The sequence below is a fragment of the Patagioenas fasciata genome, chromosome 2, assembly GCF_037038585.1.
Source record: "Patagioenas fasciata isolate bPatFas1 chromosome 2, bPatFas1.hap1, whole genome shotgun sequence".
Taxonomy (NCBI): domain Eukaryota; kingdom Metazoa; phylum Chordata; class Aves; order Columbiformes; family Columbidae; genus Patagioenas; species Patagioenas fasciata.
The window spans coordinates 13,230,630-13,255,214 of record NC_092521.1 but is presented as its reverse complement, the minus strand read 5'-3'; the positions used below and the strand labels follow the sequence as shown (position 1 = coordinate 13,255,214).

At 39.9% G+C, this 24,585-nt stretch overlaps 1 long non-coding RNA gene across 5 annotated transcripts; it reads left to right on the top strand.

Annotated features, from left to right (window-relative positions):
* Nucleotides 1–18: 18 nt before the first annotated feature.
* LOC136098556 (uncharacterized) lies at nucleotides 19–24,379 on the top strand. Of its 5 annotated transcripts, XR_011737342.1 has the most exons (10): nucleotides 19–309; nucleotides 1,616–1,764; nucleotides 3,634–3,731; nucleotides 10,224–10,322; nucleotides 11,570–11,656; nucleotides 13,059–13,202; nucleotides 17,421–17,496; nucleotides 17,663–17,854; nucleotides 19,028–19,199; nucleotides 23,428–24,379. It is a non-coding gene; the product is annotated as an uncharacterized lncRNA (long non-coding RNA). The 5 variants fall into 5 exon arrangements; XR_010650951.2 differs by having other exon boundaries at nucleotides 19–216; nucleotides 17,421–17,854; XR_011737340.1 differs by having other exon boundaries at nucleotides 17,421–17,854.
* The last annotated feature ends 206 nt before the right edge of the window (nucleotides 24,380–24,585 follow it).

Genomic DNA, 24,585 nt, shown 5'->3' with positions numbered 1-24,585 from the left:
CCCCCTCAGGGACGAAACCCGACGGCCCCGGCCCTGAGGCGATCGGGGCCGTCGGGTCTCGTCCCTGAGGGGGCGAAGCTCGTCTGGCCGCAGGGCCGGAGCGCGGTCTGAGGGCCGTAGATGAGGGGGCACCGGGATTGAACACTTGCTCTCCTCTCAACACCGGAGCTTGGCGAAACACCCTCCCAAACTCTTAATATTACATCTATTATTTAGGTACTTGGAAGTCCACAGGGCTCTTTTGCAGCAACAAAAGGTGTCCCCAGCCAGTACCAGCCATCAGCATCCTACCAGAATAACAAAAATCAGGTTTTTGCTTGCTTTGCTATTTTCCAGGCCCTTGTTTTAGAGTATTGCAGTGTTGTAACTTCCAGTTTTGGTGTAGTATGCTTTAGCTGCATGTAGCTTATTTTTTGTTGTTTAAATTAATTAATTGGCAAGCATTGTGTTTAAAATACCTAGAATGGTTATTTTTTTAAAAAATTACACATTTAGGCCACAGTTTACGTCTTCATCCTTCAATGGAGGGTTTTTTAAAACCACATTTTGAGTGTTCTGCTGCGCACCCTGAACGCTTCACCGGCGCATACGCCGTCCTAGGGGTTAATCCAGGTTCTGTTTTTCTCAAAACGTTGTGTTCAAAAACCATTAGATTTTGTAATTAGCTTACAAAGAAACTAAATAACCACAACCGCAAGGGACTCAGTTATTATAAGCTGTGCCTAGCTCATTTAATACTATGGCAAGCGCCTTCTGGAGACACTCAAAATCTGCTCTATGTCAAGCTCTTATCATACCAAAAATATCTGACTTCGGGTGGGGGGGTTGTCCATCCAGGGGGTTTCTTCAGGGAAATGTGGGGAGAAGTTAGAAGTTGACTTGAAAAAGCAGCATTTTCTCTCCAGTTCCACTGCTGTGGATTAGTGATGCTAAAGAGACTAAGATCCCATGATAAACAGAGATGTCTTACCTACAGTATGTGTTCAATATTTTGGATATTTACATATAGTAGGTGTACTGTGGGGAGTGAGAAGAAAGTGAGCACAGAAATATAGCAAATAAGTCATAAAGGCCTGGATATAGGATGTTACAATTTTCACCCTGTTAGAGAAATAGTGAAGATAGATGAGTGCTGGCTGCTATTTCCAGTTAAATGCATTTTTTCCATGCAGCTGACAGATCCTGCCTCTGAGGCAAGAGATTTTTTACCGGTTTGTAAATCTTTCTTCCAGTTCTTACTCCTGATCCAGAGCCACTAAGGCCTTGATGATGCTCAGAACTGTACTTATCTTCCCAGGCATCTTATTGGAAAAAATGGCATCTTCTGTTACTCTTCAGGGGCTGTCAGTAACAGTTTTCATTTCCAGAGAGCTGTAACAACAGAGTTCATAGAAGTGTTCAAAGATGCTTTTAAAATTCTTCTTAATCAAATAGCTTTTTCAATAAAAATTAATGCTTCCACAGAGAAATGCAGGACACGCAATGGGATTGCCAAACACCTAAATAAAACACCACCAGAAAAACAAGGAACAAACAATCTTTCCAGGGAAAGATTGTTTGTTCTTCAATCGGACATATTTCTGATTATGTTGTATTTTGTTTTATTTTCACACAGCTTGATTGCACCAGACTACAAAAAAAAGAGCAAAGAAGGAACGCTGGTACCTGGCAAGGAAGGAGAGTTCCTGTCTTTGGCACCAACGCAGCCCATGCAGTCGTGCTGTACATCTGTTGCAGAAAGTGATTGCATCTGGATTATTCTTGGTGTGTTTCGACAGTACTCGAAACATTGCAAGTATTTTCAGACACTGAAGGAGAGAGTATCTTTGTCCAGAGTCTGTTGTGCCAGTCTCATGGATTTCCTTATAGACAGGACCCTGTGGCAGCATGGATCTTTGTTGAAACGAATATGACATCAACGATGAATGGGGATTTTCTAACACAGCCTATAGGTATTTGCTGTATAGAAATACCAACTATAGAGGGAGGCACAAGGGCGTTGTTTAAGCAGGCATGATACAATGCTATTGCAAAAGTTCAGTCATTATTTGTATGTCAAGATAGAGATCAGGGTTTAGCAGACTGTAAATTACTCTGCGGGCAGCAGCTGTGGCTTATGCCTTTCCAAGCCTTTAAAACTGTATTGAACAAATTGGAATAAAAATGTCTTCAGAGTGACAATTCTGCAGTGACAGGAAATGAACTAGACAACCTAATAGATTTTTTCCATAACTCTTTGTCAGAACTTTTATTTTGTTGAAAAGTGAAGTTGAAGCCATTGGCTAGAGTGACACTTGAATTAATCAGACCATCCATTTAACTTCATTCAGCAGGTGGTGCGGAGTAACTTTCATTAGTCCCTGACACTCCAGCAGAGTTTGTGAACCTGCCAAAATGCATATTTCTCACAACGTTCTGAAAAATGCAGAAATTTCCCTTTATTTGCTTGAGTTTTTTTCTGATAGGTTAATTTTCTTCTAACACGATTTATTTTATGAGTGACCAAACTAAAAATCTGGTTCATACACCAGCTATATGGAAAATTTGGTGCTGCTCAGCCCTAAAAGCTAGAAAAGTGCATATGTAGAAATCAGCAGAAAAATGCGAGCCATCTTTCATAGCATTTCTGCAAGGCCTCCTAAGGACTGCAGGGCTGGGAGACCAATCTTTTTGTGGAGACTGGCAGGAAATATTAGGCTGCCCTCATCTCATATAAATATTGAGTGCATGTTAAATAATTACATTTTTATGTGATGAAGTAAGAGAATATTATTGATGAAGGAAATTTCTGTTAAGGGAGTAACATGATTTCTCTGCCCAGTGTAAAGATAAGTATTGTCAGCTAAGGCGAGACCAAGGTTTAAGAGTTGGTAAACGTTTGATACCATAAATTGCAAGAATGCACTGTTTGTGTTCTACAAGTTAAGCACTATATTTAGGCAGGCCAGAATTTCTAGGAAACTTCCAGATTAATAACTTCAGGGAGGCATGGACAAGCTATTTTTTTCTCTGTCTCACATTTCTGAAAATGATGTGGCTCTTCTGGTCTTGCCAGCCCAGCGAGGGTCTGATCCTACAGTTGTTTGTGTGTTGGCAGATGGAGGAATCCACAGAGAACGCAACATGGTGCTCACTTAAAAAAGGAGTCCTGAAATACACTGACCACTTGCTAAAATTAGAAATCCTATCTACAGTCTAAAATCTGAATGTAATACAAGATTGGGAGCTTAAAATATCATTACTTATTGAAATAGTGCAAAAATGAGTAAGATCTTGTCCTTCAGCAATAAAAGACGTTACAATAATCTTGTGAAGTTGTAGATCAAGTGCAAACAATCTTTCTGACCATCACTGCTTCCCTTGTACAGCTTTGTACAATCATTTACATTATTATATTGATAAACACATATATGATTTCAAGACACTTTTTGGCTTAGGACTCCGTACTGGCTTTGGCTGGCATAGAGTTAAAGGTCTTTGTAGTAGCTTGTACGGGACTGTGTTGGATTTGTGCAGAAAACAGTGTTGATAACACTGGTGTTTAATTATTGCTGAGCTGTGTTTACACAATGTCAAGGCCTTCTCTGGTCTTCATCTTGTTCATGTAAATTATGCCATGTTTTTTACACTCAGGAAGCAGACAGGCGCACAGTGGTTTAAACAAATCGGAGGATCATGGCAGACAATCACTGAAGTAAGCTCCCCCTGCAACGCTGCACCTGAAAGGGACGGTATGTATTTTTGATTCATAAACATGGGGTTATCAAATACAAGATGAGAAGTTACACTTTTTCTTACTTTCGGGGTAAGTGCTTTTAGAAGATTGTATTCAGCTACGGTGTCCTCAGTCTCAGATAAACTGCACATAGCTCAAAAAGCTTTTGGGAGAAGCATTAAAGGTTTGGGAAAATGCTTCTTAGTAATAGACTCCAAAGATCAATTCATTCACTTTAATTCACTGAAAGTTTGTGGGTTTAATAGAAACATAGTTTCTAGGTAACTTACTTTATAAAACAACATTTTCAGCACCCAATAAACTTATATGTGACAGCCACAGCCATCACTGTGTATCGATGTATGGCAAGTCCTGAAGCTGAAACTAGGCAGAATCAGACTACTGTAAAAATTTTAGCAGTGAAAATAATTAACAACTAGAAACTAGAAGTTTATTTTCTAAAAGATGGGATCTTCTCATATCATAACTAAGTGAAGCCTTAGCTTAGCCAAGCTCTTAGCTCCTCTTTTAACTTAGAAGAGCTGAGACTAGGTGTTTAGTGTAATTCCTCCCGCATTTATAATATATGGATGTACAGCACTTCTTCAAATGACTCCTGGAGATTTTCACACTAGACATGTTGGAAAAGTTTACCTTTTGTCCTCCAATATTTGTGTTCCTCCTGAAAAAGAGAAAAGATCTGTACTACATCCTTGGAGTTCAAAAAGATGATTTTTTCAATAAACTGGGTAAAGTGATAGGGCTGAACTGTTCCACTTAGTGAACTGCATAAAAATGTATCAGGGGAGAGGTATGAAAAAAGAGGAATATTCCTGGGAGAGGAGGGAATGTCAAAGAAAAGCAGTATATAGAGCTTACTTTTATTTGGTGCACTTAGCTGTTTTCTATTACATGTTTCGCAGAAAAAGGACTGGGTGGTCTAAAGTAGTCGTTGGAAATTTCCAGTGTACAGACGGTCTCCCACATCAGTGTAACGCTGAGACTTCAGGGGGTACTTGAACATACTTTCAGGTTTGTAACACACGTTTTTGGGTATATACAAGTGCCGAGCATGAACTGGAGTGGCAGCCCTGCAGTGAGGCTGAGCAGCTCCTGCACTGCGCTGATGTCAGCTGAACGTACAGATGCTGTAGAGCACCTTTGCCCAGCACCTTCATCTGGCCCCTACACGCTGGGGTAGGTAGTGCATCATACAAAGGATATTGTACCATTACACTTCCTTTGAAGCCTGGAAAAAATAGAAAGCTCTGAAAGAATTACGAAGCAGCTGGATTAGGACCTTAGAGACATTCACCACTTTGTGGTGTAAAATGCATGAGGTGACCTATAGGGACCCCATCTTGATAATTTTTTGCTGTGACTGAAGCAGCCATTCCTTTATGCTACATAAAACATTTCTGTCAGCATTTACTGTGTTGCCCCTTGATCCCATTTACCTCTGTTGAACAAAGCTAATTAGTGACAGAAGATAAGAGTTAAACACCACTGAAAGGGCAGCCCAAGCAGTTGTTCAGCCTATTTACACATCCAGTGAAAGGGGTGATGGACAGAGCTTTGTTACCTTTCACCAGAGGCTTTCAAGCAGTTTCACATCATGGATTTCTCTTATTCCTTGTTTTTTCCCCTTCATTGATTGCTTTATTTCTCACTTTTCACTTTATTAGTCTTCCACCTGCATTATCCTGTTAACGTACCCTGTCTGTTCCCAGTCTAGTACTTTAAATGGGCCTATGGCTGCTTTTTGGAGGCTTTCCCCAGTCCACTGTTGCTCCTTGCTGGTCCTCTCTTTTCCAGTAAAGTCATTCTTGCCAGCCCTGCTGAAGTCGTGCAGCTCCAAAATTCAACCCTTTCTCCTCTCTCAGGCAAGAACTAAGCTCATCCTTAAGCAACCTGTTTTTCACTCTATCGTGCAAGTTGTTTGCTCAGTCCTACCTTCCTTCAACAGATGTATGGTTTAAATTTAGGCCTCTGAAGAGTCTACACAAAGGTCTGAAGTTCGGACCTTATATACAAGTGCACAACCATGTAGTAGCCAAATGCCTTCCCCAGGATTTCAGCAGTGCTCAGTCCTTCCTCAGGTAACACCTCCTTTCACTCTGATAGCACTAACTCTGCTCTCAACAGGAATGAAGACAGACAAGTTCTTTTAAACCATGCCACAAAATCCCAGATCATGGAGTGTTTTCCTTAGAGGAATAGTGGATTTTTCTTCCTTCAGTTTATAAATTGCTATTGGAGTGTTGCAGCAGCAATTGCAGAAAATGCGGAGCAAAAGAAACACTGAAATGGAGTAATGTCCAGATCTAAAGTAAAAGTTATTCTACACAATGCGTAGCAGAGCTAGATTCTTGTAGAAACCGACAGATCTCCTTAACTCCTTGAAGTGCAACAGTGTAATACACATTGTGACTTCATCTTCCCATAGTTTCCTTCAGTAACTGTGGCAGGTTAAATGCCTTGTATTGAGGGCCCCCATACAACATTTTCAATCTCCATTTACTCACTTATTAATGAATAAGTTGCTATTTGAAGCTACCTTGCTATACAAAAGTAAATATGACTATATACCATGATAATCTCATGGGCCTTCTCTGTAATTGTAAAATTAAATAGCCTCACCTCCTTTTAAAAATTTCATTTTAGAACTACATGATATATTAAGCTCTGTGAATACAGATTAGGATGCCAAACAATTAACTGATTCTATTGCATAGATCGTTTTCAAGAAGAAAATAAACAGGTGCGAATTGCCAAAAAAATCCAGCATCTTACTGTAAAATCATTTGTGTCCTCATTGTCTAGAAGCTTGAGATTCTTCTAAACCAGCAAATGAACTCTTTTCTCAGCTAGGCCACGTGTGTGTCCTCTCAAATTAAAAATAAAATAAAATAAAATAAAATAAAATAAAATAAAATAAAATAAAATAAAATATCAGTAATTGGAATAGATTAGAATCTACATTTAGAACTTTCCTGATGAATAGCTATTGTGCAGATTTACCTGCTGGATTAATTCATTAGGAGACTAAGAAATTATTATCTATTCAGATTTCAGAGGACTTCCACTGTTTCAGTGAGATCTTCAAAAGTTCTATTGCTGACAGGATGCTCAATTCTTAAAATTTTTGTAGAGAGGGTATATAAGCCTATTTAAATTAAAGAGATGTACAATGACAGAAAGGTGAAATGGAAAGATGAGCAGAAAGAGATGGTGTGTAAGAACCTGATGAGGGTTTACACTAATATTTCCTTCATCAATGGAAAGAGAAGGCTACAGATGGTTCATAATAACTACAGAGACATAATAATCTCCTAAGTATGCAAGTGATTGGCAAATGCTAAATCCACCATCACACCAAATGGTGTTTTTAACACGTTTTTATGTTATGGTGGTTTTGGTTTTAATTAACCATTTTATTTCTATACAGATGAATCAAGACAAAAAAATTGGAAGTCTTGATTCCTCTTTCCCTTAGCAAGGAGAAAATGCATTAACTTCCTAAGAATGCCAGTTACAAGGTAGAGAGCTTTTTTAGTCAACTGGCCACTGACAGAAACCAGTTTGAATACACAGAGGCAGAGAGTGATGCAGCAGTTCAGTGGTACTGAGGGCTCAGTGCTGGCAATTCCTGAGCGCTCTGGCTGCACCAGCTGTGTAAGTACGGCAGGAGCAAGGGAGGGAGTCTTGCCTTGGCACTGCATTCTAAATGACCTGATAAAGCTGCCATCCAGCTGTTACAGGGAAGGTGTGATTACTGCGCTTATTTTATAAGCATCTATTCTGCAAAAGTTAGTATCTCTTATGTTTTAATGTTTCAGGTGATAATTGTAATAATTATTAATATATTTTCTAAATAAACAAAAGAAGGAACCTGGTTTCATTCCCAAAATTTGGATACACTAGCCTTATCCAGGAGACCTGGACATGCATCCAGCAGATGGAATTCTTCTCCTAAACTCACAGGTGGGGGCAGAAAACTGGCAATATTAATTGTGGCAAAGTGTGAGGTTTCAGGCTCTACATCTTGGCTCCATTCTCTGTGTTCTCTTGAGGTCCACCCTTTATTTTTTCCCTGTGCTGCTCCTTGGAGTGCTGCTATACAACAATCTGCAGAGTATGAAATCTGTCCTTCGCAAGCTCTTTAAGAAAATGCTCTGAGATAAAGAACAGTCAGAACAAGGCAAAACACTTAGCAGAATGGTTGTCAAAAAGAAATGTGAAAAAGTTGGAAAGGAGAATGAACATTTAAGTCAGGACCAAAGCCAAACTTTACTCAGAAACCACTTTAAATGGAGAGCAGGTTATTCCATAGCTACCTGTGGGGTTTCTTATATTTATGCAAAGGTCAGAAACCAATCACTGCCAAAGATGAGATTTGTAACTAGAGGGACAACAGGCTGCACGAACGATGTCAAAACCGACGCTTCTGGTCTCTCTCGCATCCTAAGCTATTATATTTGTTTGGAAGGTGTTACAAGCCAACAGTGCTGTGTAATAAAGGAGAACACTTGCTGGCAGTTGTCTTTATCTCACTTGTGAATACCAAGGATTTGTCTTGGTTTTAAACTGCTTATATTTCTTTTGAATTTTCAGCACCTTCATAACCTGTGGAAGGATATAGTGCTGAATTACGTGACAGAGAATCACCACTGCTGAGAGTGGCTGAATTGTTCATTGCTTTGATTTTTTTTAAAGAAATAAATGGCAGATCAGCCTTGAGTCTATTTATTACCAATGCAATAGGCCATTATTGTACTCTTGTTTTTCTCTTTTGCTCTCAGTCTACAGCAAGGACTCTTTGAATTCATCTCTTTTCAAATGTGGTTTGAATAAATGTATCAAATATGCATGTGGCCATAAAAGGTGCTACGACATCTGGAGACATGTTTATTTACTTATTGACCTATTTTCCTCAGGTACTTTGATACCATACAGGAATTATTTTCAAGATTTTTCTGTGAAAAGAAATAACAGATGGGGTGGGAATAAATTGCCTTTATGAGGATTTATGTGTTATATAGGTATTGGTATTTGGTAAACAAACAGAGGGTTTGAGCCACACTTTTAGGTGCCTGAGGGTAAATAGGCTCAGTAGAGCTACACACTTCTGTCACTCAATGTAATACACCAGAACCATTCAGTTTAGTGTTGCTTTAACAGGAAAATGAACCACAAGTTTATATCCTTTTGTTTTGTTTTGTTTGTTTTATTCCACTGTCACTTTATAAGCTTGCACAACCACAAGAGATAAAGATCATACGTTGAAAAAAAATCCTTTTACCCTCAACAACGCTCGTTAGCACCACAGCCTGCTTGCCCATAGCAAAGACAGCCAGAGTCCATCCTGCCTCATTTCTTTACAACTATGTAATCCAAGAAGCTATCGATTTTGCTTTATTACTGTGCTTCAGTATTGGCCAGACCTCAGTGATCTCTGCCAGGCATGCTGGGTCATCTGTTTCTTGCATTTCAGCTTTGTGCTGCCTCTTGGAAGTTCGGCTTTTACTCCCTGAAGCATACGTGATCTGGATCAGCAACACCAGCACTTACAGTTTGAACTCTGTGTTACCCTTGTAGACTTTCTGTCTGTGTCCTTGGCCTGCCTGAGCTGCAGTTTCCCTCCTGGGCTTTACTGCCTAAGCTTCAGATTTCCATGGACTATAGAGACAAAAGTGACCAGTTCAGATTTAAACATCTAACTTTTTAGGTGTCTACGATGGCATCTGCAGTGTAGGTGTCTGTGCTCCCAATATAGACCGAAATGGATGCAGACACCTCTGGATGGCACCACACTTGACTGACTTACATCTGATGACAATCATAGCCACCCTCTACTTGTGCCTGCTTATCAGCATGGACTGTAAAGAGGACTGGGAGTGACTATGACTTAAATGCTTAACTTCTAGTTGCATAAGATTTAGCAGAAGAGTTTTACACAGGATCAAACAGCTCTGCTGTGAGGATAGGATGAGAGAGTTGGGGTTGTTCAGCCTGGAGAAGAGAAAGTTTCAGGGAGACCTTATTGCAGCCTTTCAGGACTTAAAAGAGGCCTTTAAGAAAGATGGGGACAGATTTTTTACCAGGGCCTGTAGCAACAGGACAAGGGGCAATGGTTTTAAACTAAACAAGGGGAGATTCAGGCTGGACATGAGGAAGAAACTTTTTACAAGGAGGGTGGTGAAACACTGTCCCAGGTTGCCCAAAGAGGTGGTAAATGCCCCATCCCTGGAGACATTCAAGGCCAGGCTGGATGGGGCTCTGAGCAACCTGATCTGGTTGAAGATGTCCCTGCTCATTGCAGGGGGGTGGACTAGATGACCTTTGAAGGTCTCTTCTGACCCAAACTGTTCCATGATTCTACTCAAAAACACCTTTAAACCACAGATACACCGCCTTTTCCTCAGACTCTACTTCACTTACTCAGCTTTTTCTACTGCAATCCCTGGACATGATTTTAACCATGGTCAGCAGTGCTTCTCTCCAGCAGGAAATAAACACACAGGAGAACAGGACATGGGCTCAGTACCTGGGATTTCAGCTGGTCTACAGATTTGTGCGAACTAAGGGATCCTGCATCTTGTACTGGGTATGTGGCAGAAAGTAAATCCCGCAATCCAGACTAACTTCATCCATATTTATCCTGTTCTTTTACATTCCTTACTCTCAAATTATTCCAGAAGGTAGACCTGTCTTGTCATTACAAATTGTTATCTGAAAAACAACAAATATTTTTTCAGAAAACTGTGTATTTTGGCCAGAAAAAAGTATTAATAGGCGCTTGTGTATGAACTGTAACTGAGGGAGAAACAACTACTTCTCTCAAAGTTGCTAGTCATGAGACACCATAGGAGCCATTTGTTGATACCGAGCATTGCTCTTTTCTGCTATATTGGCAATAACAAAAATGATTTTTAAATGGTTTACAAAATTATTGCTATGTAGGGTTTGAAGGCACATTGTGCTTGACAGAAATTGGTGGTGATGCAGACATAATGTTAAGCACCCAAGGCAAATGTTCATCTGTAGACATAATAGGGACGTGGTGGTCTCCAGAGAAGCAGCTTCCAAACTGGAAATTGCAATTCTACTTGGAAATACAAGTGGAATCATGAGCAGAAGTTTTGTTCTTGGCATTGCTAGAAGCAAAATAAATGATCAGTAATATAGCAATGGTAATACCAGTCATTGCAACACAATTTTTCCAGTTTTCTGTCTCTCCCATATGCAAGCTAATTATGTGATTATATAAAGAGAAAGAATCAACTCTTCAATGCGTATGACAAAAAAAATGCACTGTGTGTACCCCTGTGTTCATTGTGTATATTGCCTCTTCCTTTTTGGAATTCTCTTAGTAGTTTCTATTAATAAAAACACTTCAGAAGGCACAGATACCAATGAACCTGTGATTTGAGTTTGTGGCACATAACCCATAAAATCAGGATACAAGATGAAATGCTTCAGAATAAGCAATCTAGTAATGAACAATGACCTTTCTTAGCAAATTGACAGTGTATATCAGATACCACAAAATGCACCTGAAGGGTTTCAGAACAGGAGAATATTTGATTCCCAATAATAGAAGTTGCCTTTGGTTTCCCACAGCACAGAAGGATGCAGTTGTTGCTTCCATGGCTGGGTAATTTCATTACTAAAGTGTGGCCAGACAAAGAGATCTATAAACACACATAAAGGATTTTGGGGGTAGGATACAAGAAGAGCAATTTGTTAACACATCTATAAACTGTAAATAGCTTCGGAGAATCAACACCAAAACACTTCAATCGTTTTTTATTCTGGTCCAGTCTCTGTCAGACATTTCCCATTTACCTACAGCTCTCGCTTTGGTTCAATATATAGAAGACATTGGACACTTGAAAGTGAGACTGCAGCCTGCACCTGCTTCAGAGATTTGCTTAGAAGGTTGTACTGCTTCCTCTTTACAAAACACCTTTTAGATTATGTTATTTTTTTTTATTATTCTTTGGGAGTTTTGGGCTTGTAAAGTACATTCTGTTAATATTTTTCAAGGCTTTTACCATAATCTCTATTACTAGAAATTTACGTAAAAAGCCAAAATAGACACTGTCATGCAAACTTCAGACTTGAGCTCTCTGTATCATCACTCTACTGCATCATCAGAACCATATTAAAACCATTAGTGTTTGCCCAGATAGGAATTTTACTATCTCGTAGGGAGATCTTATAGCTGCTTGCACACAACTTTTACATTTGCTTAGTGTTATGATCCTCAGCAACTTCCAGTGACATTAGAGGGATCCTCAGCACATCTGAAGGTCAGAGAGTGACTGAGACACCAGAAAGTTTAGGTTATGTGTACTCTAATTTTAAGATCCAAGACAGTTACAGAGTAACCTGGTAGTTCATGTGCCAATTTTTAATTTATACAACTCTATTTATAAATATTGTTTATAATCAAAAGAGTAAATTAAGGCTTCTGGAAGTGTTTTGAACAAATTATGCCAAATTTCCAAATTATCTAGATAAGTAAACTTTCAATCTTAATGGATTTCTGAGTGCATTTGATCTTAAATATGGATGTAACACCTAAACACTGAAATCAACATTCTGCCATACATACTGCTAATGTTTGGCAAAAACAAGATCAAAGGCTTTTTTTTGTTATTATGATAAGGCCCCATTAAGCCACCCTGACAATGTAAAACATCTATACAATTCAGGGAAGTGAAGTCTACACCTTTTAAAAGCCTTGTTACTCTGCTATTGTGCAGTAAACACATTTTATTAGTAAAGAAAATTGAAGAGCCAAGAATCTAACTGAGAAAAAAGTCAGATCTTCACGAGCTCTTAGAGACCTCTATGCAACTGTAATACAATCAGCCAGGATCATCTATGAATTTGCATATTCTCATCTAAAATATGAAATTATGTATAAAGTATGTTACAGAACTTGTTTTGAATTATGCTTGTGTATGTGCTTTACCTCTAGGCGTGTTCTCTCTTGTTTTGGAAGATCTGACTGAAACTTCTCTTTTTTCCATAGCATTCTCAGCAAATCGTCAGGAAGGGAATTGCTCAATAGCAGATTTAACAATCAGAGAAAAAATACAGCCTGTGTAGGATTCCTTTATAGTCATAAAGGAAGGAAATAACTTGTCTTGGTATATAGAAAGATTTTCTACAAGGATCCAGTTACACAGAACTATAGAATTAATACCAAATAGGTAAAATTCTGTGGGTAGAAGTATGGGAGGACATACATATTAATGAGAATGTAATACGTAATTATCTGTAAGGATTAAATTACAAACACTGTTTTTTAATTTGTCTTACTGGTTCAAAGTGTCTGCACCAGCACAGCAGCTGCAAGCGTTGTGAGGGAATAAGGCCCTGACTCGGAGAGCTTCGTGCCAGAAAAGTCTGGCATTGAACGTCCTAATCAATAACCCTGATACCAAAACCATTATGAAATGCCAGGGATTCACAGGTAAATTTTCCTCTTGCTGTTCTGATAACACATTTATATAGCACTTTATACTTTTAAAGAGGTAGATAAAGATCAGTAAATTAATTCTCACTAGAAGGAAATGCTTCCACATTATTTTAGAAGCAGTGGAAACACTTAATAGTGAATCACTGATTTAAGACCTGCCCAGTCTCATGTGCTGCATGGGAGACTTACTCATTTGTTTTGCTCTTCATCATCCTCTGCCACGGCACGTCCATGTTGGGTACTGTGCTCTTGGATCCTGCACAGTAGGTGCTGTGATCACCTCACCAGCTGCATCCGAGATCTTTTTCACAGCTGCAGCTTCTGTGCAGGGCCAGGTGAGCCCTCCCAGAAGCCAAAGCCCCCAGCTGTAGTTCTGCATCATGATGTGATACAGGCTGACCTCACTGTGTGCGCTGACACACGTACAGCCCAGACTCAGACACAGGGGACAGACGGACAGCCCTGCCATGGGCAGGCAAAGTCACACGTCCCGTTACATGATCAAACATCGGGGACTCCCATACAGGATTGGGAGAAATATTAGATCTGACTTGGAAAATATACCATAATATGAAAAATCCAAGCCAGGTTTGAAAGTATTTAATCTAATCCTGCTTTTAAAGCCATGGAAGCCCCACTGTAGGTCTTGTTTCAAGCAGCCTGAAATGGCTTTAAAGCCCTCTAAAAATGGCTTTTAAAAAATTCAGTAAAAAAAAGTCCGAAGCACCTAGAGCTTTATCTACACAATAGTTCCAACCAAATTTAAAATTGAGAAAGCGTCTCCCCAGTGTGCAGGAGGGTTTTACAAACTGATAGTAGAAATTACATCTACCCTGAAGCCTCAGCTTTGCCGTAGTCCTATACAGAGTTAAGAACAAACATACTGTATCACGCTTTGGGTGGATTTCAAAATATTCTCATTTATTTAAGTGTGCTTGAAACTGGGTATCAGTATAAACTATTTAGGTCAGTAAAGAATATTGATACACTATGCAAATCTTCTTTTATCTATCTATGTATTTACCAACTAAAATACTTTCTTAAGACAATGATCCAGTAACATAAAGTCTTCTCTGCCGTCCCCAGAGAGGGCTGGATTTTTTCCAGCCATGCAGCAGTTCTCTGCACACGCTATATATGGTCTCATTAGCCATGTGAACTCTACCTCTTTGCTGAAATAGCCCCTCTCAGCTGGTTACTCAGAATCCTGTAGCAAATTTAACTCTAAAGCCCATCTCCAGGCAGCCATCCAACTCCATTCAGTAGGGCTTTCCTCAAAACCGTGGCAAGGTTAAAGCGCAGCTACTCTGGAGGCGATTCAGTGGAGCTCTCACAAGCAGAGCCTAGGGAGAAAAAGCAGAGTTTGGGAGGAAGGGTGACACAGAGGAATACGTTTTAGTAATTTCATTCATTTTTATGTTTGTCGTGGTTTCCCTTGTGGCGTATACGAAAATCAATCCCGTACAAGCTTGGGACAAATACTGGCAAAGGAGGAGCAACTTCTGTAAGTGTTCTTCAATCCAGGAAAATCATGGTCTTAAAAACTATCAGGCCTCTCCAAAGAAAATACTTGTTTTCAAACACAAAAGGCTACAGTACGCCATACAGTAACACTCACAGCCAGGCCTTTTGCTTGGAAATTCCCCTCTTCTTCTTTTCCTAATTTACTTTAAAAATCTCTTCTTTATTTGATATCTGTTTATGTCAATGATAAAAATGAGGGACATTTTGGGAGAAAGAACCTGTGCTCTTAACTCTTAATAGAGATTTTTCCACTGGGTTATTTTTATATTGTCATGTGATAGTGATTTGTAGACCACAATGCTCTGAAGATCGTTTCCTCCACAGATGTTGGAGAAATCTACATTATTTTACAGGGACCAAATGCTTCTGGAGATTTGTATGGGCATTTCACTATAGCTAAAGAATCACAAGCTCAGATACAATGAACTGTCTGTAAAGTGTCATTTCCAAAGTGGCTGGTCTCTGTATTCCTCTTTAATTTCAAATTAAAGCCACATTTGACCACTAAAACACCTATCTCTTCATGTAATCATTCCAAATAGCAAACCTGGAACTTTGCATTACTTGATAAACTTGCAAAAATAGAAGTAATTTAAATGAAAAATCAGCAATGCAAATTTAAAAACTTTTTTCTAGATCCTAAGAGAATTATCATACCAAATTAGGCTATACCAGTTAGATATTTGATTATCTTGTCCAGTATCCAGTGAGAAAGCTATTAGGCAGCAACATTTATCCTTTGATAACTGTTGTCTTAATCATGTGTCATTAATGGTGCCTCATCTCCTGAAACATAAAGGTTCATACCCATTTTCCATATTCAGATCCATGTCCAAATCCTCATCCAGATAAATATTTTGCTCTTTTCAACTATGTCTCATTCAGTGTCATCCAGCAGCAAAAATATATTAATAGAATATAACTTATTTTACCGATAGTTCCTTTTCTTTGACCTTATCCCAATTTCAGCTGTTCCTGCTATATACTCTATTGTGTGTGTATAAACAATAGGGAAGCTCTTTTTTTGAAAGCCTCTGAAGTTTGTGAATGATGACAATTTTCTCTCCTTGACATATAATAAGATTCTTTCACTGACTGGCTTTATGCAACTGCACAAACACAGTGCACTAGAGATTGAACTCAGCATCTCTCTTGACATTCCTGTCCCCTCACTTCTTATATCTGTGACTAATGGTGTTGCTGTTCTTCCTGCCACCCACACTTTCTAAATAGGGTGTCATTTGTTTATTCCTTTTTTGCAGCTCTTCCTTTTCACCATCATCTTCATTACTATAAAATTTCTCATTCTCAGCTTCACAGCCCTGCAGGATGTCCCATTTGCTTCCTTTTTCTCTTCTTCCTACTTTCACTAACTATCCCAATTCTTGTATGTCTTTTTGGCCTCACAATTCAAGTCTCAGTATTGAATGTTAAAGAAGAAACTCCTCCTGCACACCAAAGCCTTTCTCTGATGACCGACTCCACTCACACTTCTGCCCTGTAGCATCAAGAGAAACAGCTGCATTTAGAAATAGCTTTATGGCTTGCATGCATCATCAGCCAGACACATGTGTGGGCAATCATTTATAAATTGATATTTTATGTGGCTACACATATTTTAGAAACAGCAAGTCACCCTTCAATTATTTTGATGTTGTGCTTGACATTTCATGTTATTTTTGCTAGTTCTGGGGGAGGGAAGTTGGTGAGGGGGAGAGAAACCTACTGTCAATATTTCCCTTGTGAAGGTTCATGGCATCTTTACCATTAACTGTCCTCAAACACTCTTAATTTTGAGAGAAGCACTTTGCTGTGTGTAGTGGGCTGAAAGCAACAGTATATCTTTATGCAGATTTGATTAATTATTATGAAACTCAGAAGCTTATTTTTTTTTTTACTGTGTGGTGGATTAAAACTTGCTGTTCTCTAAATTTCTTTGCTCTGGAATATATTGTAACATTGGGCTGTCACTGCCAATTTTTTTGTGGACTCATCAGAATCAGAAAGATCCCATTAAAAGGCAGTTGTTCAAAATTAGTTTTTGATGTTATGGATTCATTAGCACCTCAGCTGAATTCAAACCCAGAAAAGGAATTTTGGTTATAGGTGAAAATGAGACTGTCAAATTTTACCTTAGTTCCTCTTTGTTTTTGGACACCCCTGTGGGGAAAGAAGGAGGCAGTTTTCTCAGCCCTTGCTGTGGACATTTGGTTTTACAGATTCTAAATTGGTGGAGTGTGCTCCTGCTTGTTTACTGACAGAAATATCCCATACTAAGTCAGTTCACTCTAAATCTCTTCTGTTATCTGCCATGAAGCTCCAGTGTTCAAGTTAGTGATACTGTATTAGCAGCTCAAATCACTTAAAAGCAATGTGGAAAAGGGGGGTTTTATATGAAGTTATTCTTTCTACTTAAAGTTGTTTTCTACTTACTCTTGGGAAAGCAACAGAAGGACTTGAATATGTAGCTTTGAGAGGATAATATCTGTGGCACAGGTGAAGCTGCCAGGTGATGCTCTGCAATACTTTTATCCACAGTAAGTTAAGGTTCGCCACATATTACAACAGAGAAAGACCAACCTGCTCCATTCAGTCATCTCAGGAGGCTGATGGTCTTTCCTACAGTTACTTCTGGTCTGATCCTGGGTGGGCAGTGGAGAAACACGGACCTTTGCTTTATTTTAACAGCAGGTAAAGCCTCCGGAGTAGTTTGGTTTTCTCTCATGTCAACAACCCACAGCCATCACAGGCTTTGCCACACCTGGTGAGTTAACGAAGACGGTGGGTGAGAGGCATTACTCAGATCTGTGTGCAGCCATGATGCTGGCCTGGAGAAGGGCTCTGAAGGCTCTTATCTGTCAAATGACATGGAGCCACACCACACTAGGAAGTATCAAAGCTGCAGCTGCAACCCTCTCATCCTCACCCAGGAGAACCACCTTGCCAGGAAATACACACCAGCCTGGAACTGGCTCCAGCAGACAAAACAAGTGGTAGGACTGCAAGGAGACATCAACACAAAATCCTGCCCCAGGGGATTCAGTTGCAAGATTCTTATTATTTGAAGGGACTGAGATGTTATCCCTTGCATTCAGCTACAGGAATGTGTCTTCTTAAAACAAGTAAGAGAGGCTCAGCAACCACTTTCAATAACCCATTATGAGATAAATTCATCCTAAAAATGTGCTGGCTCACAACTCTTGCTGTAACTGCTTGCTTAAGCTGATCTTCCTGCTTTGCAAAAGTGAAGATTAAAGAGGATGGTAAAAAGCAGTTAATAGCTAAGGAAGGGGGGTTTATTTCTCTTCCTGGTTACATTTCATTATTTCATTAAATTATTTATCATCTCTGCTGATGTCTAAGCACACATGGAAGGGGGGACATTTAGGAAACAGCAAATTGGTCCTTGCTCCAACCACCTCTCTGTGTGCACAGCAGCAGAGGTGATAATGTGTCCCAGAACAGGAATTTAATGGACTTGTCTGGTGGAACATTACTTTTCAGGGACAGAGAAGTGAGAACAAGAGGTTTCATATGGCTAATTGCTTAAATAATGTGAAAATGAGATGAGTTTGAAAACAGCCAGAATGAGATATTGTGCAGAGGCAAGGGAAGCAAATGACTCACTTTGCTTCTCTAAGGTAACAGTGAAAAGCTGCCAGGTACTTGGTGTTAGGAAGTACCAGTTAGTGTATGAAACTTTGTATTAGTGGTTGGTTAGTGGCAAAGCCAGCTCTGTGTAACATGTTTAGTGCACGTTTATTCTGAATTCTTGCTGGCAGTGTTTGGCTGAAAAGAGAACAAATTCATACTTATTATGTGCAGATACTTACTGTACTTACCATATAAACCAGCAGACATCTTTCTGGGAAATAAAGGGCAAAATATCTCTCCACATAAATCACTGGGAACGTTTCTTTCAACTTCAGTGAAGCAATTCAAAGACATTAAGAGATGAAGAAAATTAGCATAATCAGCTCATGTTGTTTAATCCCCCTAGTCCAACCCAGGAACATTCCCTATCTGTTATTGGCTAACACTTTTATCCCAGCCAGGTTTATACGACCTGTAAATTCCCTATTCCACTGACTGCTGTAACTGTCAGCTCACAATGTGCATCTTGGATTTTATAGAAAGATGCACTGCACACAATATATTTTAAAAGTATAGTTATATTAAGTATAATGGAGAAAGGAGAGCACAGATAAACATGGGAGCTACAAAAAAAAAATGCTTTCAAATCTGATTATACAGATACAATATGCATATATTTTTGATTTCTTCATTAAAAAAAGCTGCTAAGATTTGATAGTAACTGGAGAGACGACCAGGGTGGAGGTGAGTGATGGATGACAGACCGAAGAACACAACAGGAGAAGGACATTCATCAGAAAACTAAGGAATCTGTTGAAAGCTGCAATGCTTCCATCAGACAACAGGAGCACTGAAGGCTCAGAACTACCACAGGTAAGAGAATCAGCTTCTCTTAAGAAAGTATTTATGTCTCACTTAAGTAATGCTTGGCATCTGTCACTGTGATGTTTATGTCAGAGACATGAAGTCCTCTCAGACTTCATTTCAAATACCAGAGCTGTAAATCCCATCTCTCAGTTCAGTCAGTGGCCAAATTCCTACTGACTAAGGTAAAATCACCCACAGGTAGTTTCCATCTGAACTGAATTGAATGTGCACTGTTTGCAGATCATGCAGTGAATGCCACAGTATTCATAGAACAGAAATTTGATATCAATTACTGGTATTAATGAAATTCTTGCTGTTACAATGGGAGGAAGTAAGTTAAACGGCAGTTGTTCTTATCATTTTCTCTTGAGATCCAAAGAAAAACATTAGATCTAGATACCTCTGCTTGATTTGGTGTCATTAAACAGAAATAATGCCAGTTTTGTAGAAGCTTGCCCCATTCGTCATGGATTCAACTGGCTTCCTTAATTCAACTGAGTTCAACAATATGACAACAACTCATAATTCAGCCTTATGGCAAAATGTTATTCCATTATATGAAATCTGGATGTTATTCCAATACACAAAATCTGAAAGGGGAAAAGGTAAAACCAGTGTATTATGCCAGCTGCTGAGACAAAAAACTTGACAGAAATAGGATATTGATTAACTTTGGCAACATAACTTGGCAGGAACAGGAACTGGTGGTTCAAAATGGCTCTAAGAACACTGAACAAAGATGAAACAATACCAATACTATAGGTGGTCCCTATATAACAAGCTTTGGGCAATGACTACAATTATTTTGTATTTTCTAGAGATTAATTTGGCTTTGGAATATGCAAAGTTCACACATACACACCACCCCCCCCGAATAATTCTTCAGTGACACATTTACAATTCTTACAGATGTTATCTTCCAACGCAAGAAGAAAAACATTCCAGTCATAACAGTTTCTATTTTTAAACTGGCCTCTGAAGAAAAAAAGCAAACAAAGTACCACAAAAATCTGCAGCAGAGAGAATAATAATGGGATGAGCCAGTCAGTCCTTGATAGTCAGATGCATTACTCTGAGCTCTAATGTGTCCAAGCTCTTCCCCTCCTCCCACAATCACCAACCACATGCATGGTTTAGAGGATGAGCCAGTCAGATCATGAGACTTTTTTTTTTCCTGCAAAGAGCCTCACCAAAAGGGATTACAGAATTTTTTCAGGGTGTTTTTGTTGTTGTTTGTTTGTTCTTTAATGTCAATATTTTTTATTTTGTTAAAAAGCCCAATTCTGTCTCCCAAGAAAAAGTTCCTTCCAGTTAAAAAAAAGAGAATGGAAAAGATACTGAAGAGGTTAGTGTCTGTAATTACAATCTTTACCGTATGTGAACAGGAAGTTTTTGGGAGACAGATGATGAAAAAAAGTGTAACTGAATTTTCAAAGGATGCCCATCACAGTATCACAGTATGTTTGGGATTGGAAGGGACCTCAGAAGATCATCCAGTCCAATCCCCCTGCTGGAGCAGGAACGCCTAGGTGAGGTCGCACAGGAAGGTGTCCAGGCGGGCTTTGAATGTCTCCAGGGAAGGAGACTCCACAACCTCCCTGGGCAGCCTGTTCCAGTGCTCTGTTACCCTCACTGAGAAGAAGTTCTTTCTCAAATTTAAGTGGAACCTCTTGTGTTCCAGCTTGATCCCATTGCCCCTTGTCCTATCATTGTTTGCCACTGAGAAGAGCCTGACTCCATCCTCGTGGCACTCACCCTTTATATATTTATAAACATTAATAAGGTCACCCCTCAGTCTCCTCTTCTCCCATCATGGCTCAGTGGGGTGGATCTGTCCTTACCCCTGCTTTTTGTGCATGATCCCATCCTCTTCTGCAGGCTGGCAGTTGCAAATTTGACCAAGTGATAATCCAAATCAGGGAACTAATCTGGGGGGGGGCAAAAAAAAGGATGTTCAGTCCATAGTCTGGTCCATGGTACAGAAACAAGAACACCATGCTGGGACAAGGGAAGGCCACTGAATCATGTTGCCAGAGGATAAAACAAGGGACCACCCATTTCACCAGCAGTTCAAGCAGATTTAGAAAGTTTACCCAGATGGCCTGATCCAAATCCTGCTGCAGCCAGTGCAAGCGCTCCCTGTCATCTGTTTGGAAGGGTTTCAGAGATCTCTGACCAGAGAAAGCATGATTCATATCCCAGCACTACAGACACCATGGCCAAACAGGCTGCCCAGAGAGGTTGTGGAGGCTCCTCTGCAGACATTCAAACCCGCCTGGACACATTCCTGTGTGATCTGCTCTGGCGAACCTGCTTTAGCAGGTGGGTTGGACTGGATGATCTCCAGAGGTCCCTTCCAATGCCAACCATTCTGTGAATAGCAGGAAGGGACATTCAGGAGCCAGAGCTGCTCCTGGAATCATCCATCGCAACTTTGGAAAGGTTTCTCACAGCACTGAGAGCAGGGAGTGAATCCTGTTGAATCAGACTTTGGGTAGGGACCAAGGCTCTGAGAGAGGAGATTTCAGCATATTTTTTGCTGACAGTGCAAATAAAGATCCTTTTGTAAGAACTGTCGTACCAGACAAATATATTTTCCATAGCTGGTATCTGAAGACTTTTTTTATCTGGCGAAAACTGAGGGTGCAACTCCAGGACCATTTCTTCAAAAGCGGTACTGGCACATGGCTTGTGTGGAAACACTGACCTGGGCTGGGGAACTGCTCAGCCAGGAGGAGGGAAACATTCTTCCCTTCCAGATTTTATTCCAGCAGGATGCCTTTTCCAGTCCAATGCACCATGAAATTATGCTGTGTAGCTAAATGAATAGAATAGAATAGAATAGAATAGAATAGAATAGAATAGAATAGAATAGAATAGAATAGAATAGAATAGAATAGATGAGAACACATTACAGTGGCATAATGCAAATGTTAGAAACACTCAATTTTCTGTGTAGATACTAATTGTGAATGTTCAGTCAATACACTGATGAAGGTTATTAAAATATGTATTCATAGTAATTTTGATTTAGTTCATCAGAAATGTCAATATGCTAAGTTGTTTGACATTAATAACAACAATCCATACTCTTGCTGTAATAGGGTAAAAAGGATCAAGAATGTTCCTTTTAGCTATTTCTCTGCCCTGCTGTTAGAAAAACCATCAATGGCAGAATTTTCCCAACTCACCAGGAAGCTCATCTCGGTGCTGAGCTGCCTTTGTAGACGGAAAGCTTTCTGTAATACCTAACTGAATAATCCTTTACTGCATATTATGTCATCTTCTTTTTTCACTTGCCCTTAAGGGTAATATAGAAAATGTCATCACGACTGGACATTTTTTCCTCAAACTGGTATATGGATATGTTTTGGTTTGAGGCTGCAGTGCTTTGAACTAAAAGAAATAAATCTGATCTTACATGAAGTAATGGGGATGAGGGGGTTATGCCTTCTTCCTTAACCTCATGTGTAACACCATCCTTTCCAGGAATATTTGAAACTTCTTATAAGGCTGCAGTATTTTCAAATAAGCAGAAGAAATCTATCATTCCTGTACCCCTTCCATATATACATCTGAGTATTGAATCATCCAAAGCTTCTGTTTTATTCCTTGTCCATGACAATCTTGGCTGCTCAGAATATACATATGGAAATCAGGTTAATAAGTCTCAACCATAATGAAAATCCATGGGGAAAAAACCCTGTCCCCTCTTTGCGGTACATTCTGTTTTATTTGCATCAGCCTTCTTTCCCCACTCTTCAGCTCCACTGCAAAGTGATGGTACAGACTGGAGTTTTTGGACAGCATTAGTGACCTGCAATGTCTTGTACAGTCACCGCAGTCGTTTGGTGTTTGCAGGTCCTAACTGAAAAGGGGACTGACGCCCACAATACCACCCTCAAAAAAGCCCATGGCAACAGGAGACATTTTGAGCCTTTGAATTTCCTGTTGAAAATGCCCATCCACAATTAATCAAATTCTTAATTCATGACTCTCAGATTCCTCACCAGTAGGAACTTCTCACGTAGCTACCTCAGCATTACTGTCACCACCTCAGTATTACTGTCACCACCTCCGTTGGCACAGCAGGCTCCTTCTGTTCTGGAGAACAAGGACTTGGCTTCAGTTATTCACACATCTATGACGCCTCAGCCAGATTACAGCAATACAACATATCTGGCCATAACATCTTCAACAAATGGCTATGTAATATTTCCCCATCTCTTCACAGCCCTGCCCTTTGCTGCCTGTGCCTGTTTCCATTACAAAATATAATTAGGTTCAAGACCCCTGTCCCAGCCTGTGGGGGAACCAGTGACCTGTGCTCAGGATATCTGAAAGATCAGCTGAAGCCTACAAATGAAAATCCCTGCCAGCTACTCAGTTCTCCAGTAGTGGAGTCTCTCACAATTACAGTAAAGCTCCTTGGTCCAGTAAGTCACACTTCATGCAGTCCTGGCCCAAAACTATGAAATTATCTCCCATAGGTTCAGAGACTTTATGAGCATCGTGACATTTTGCTCTAAGTGATGTGTGCATGTCTTCAGCTTTGTCTTTTCTGTAAACACAGAGTATTTCCACACTGGGGAGCGCCAGGTCAGTGAATAGGAGCTTTGTAGAAACGTAATGTTCAGCCCGTACTGGGAATGAAATACTTTGCTTCCCTAAATTTGCACTTCTAAACAACTCAAAAATGAGACGATAAACTAGGAACTTTATCCAGTTACTAATGACTGGAACACTAGACAGAATTATTCTACTTCTCAGAAAGTAAACGGACTGCTTGCAGTTCTGGAATGGATTCAGAAAGTCTTTGATAGCTGAGAGGGAAAAGTGCCAGACTGTAACACCGTGTCGAAATTCATTGCATGCTAATCCTCGCCACTCCCCATGGCAGAGTTATGGAAGGAAGGAAATAGTGACAGAGCAAAGGAAAGAAGTAACAGCAGATTATAATTCACTGTTATTTCATAAGGCAAGAAAAGACATCTGCAGGTTGTGAGAGCAGATGCTGGATCAGAAAGCCCAGAGCTGGGAGATGTTGGGTAATACCTGTAACCAAACTGTGCAGGATTCTTCTTCTGCCCCTGTACACATGCTGCTGTAAACCCCTGCAGGGTTTCTTACCCTTTGTTATCTTACAGTTTAACCATTCCAAGGATAATAAAAAGAATGTGAACGTTTCTGGTCTTGGCTATTATTTAATCTCACACCCAGAGCAGCTGTCTGGCACGTCCCTTCCTCCCACAAAACGCGGCTGCCACCTTCTGGCCAGGCCCCCAGCAGCCAGGGAAATGCACTTCGCACTGAACGGGCTTTTCCAGCTGTTCACGCAATCAACCAAGCAAGCAGGTTGAAATTAAATTTTGCTTTGGGATGTGAAGGTCGC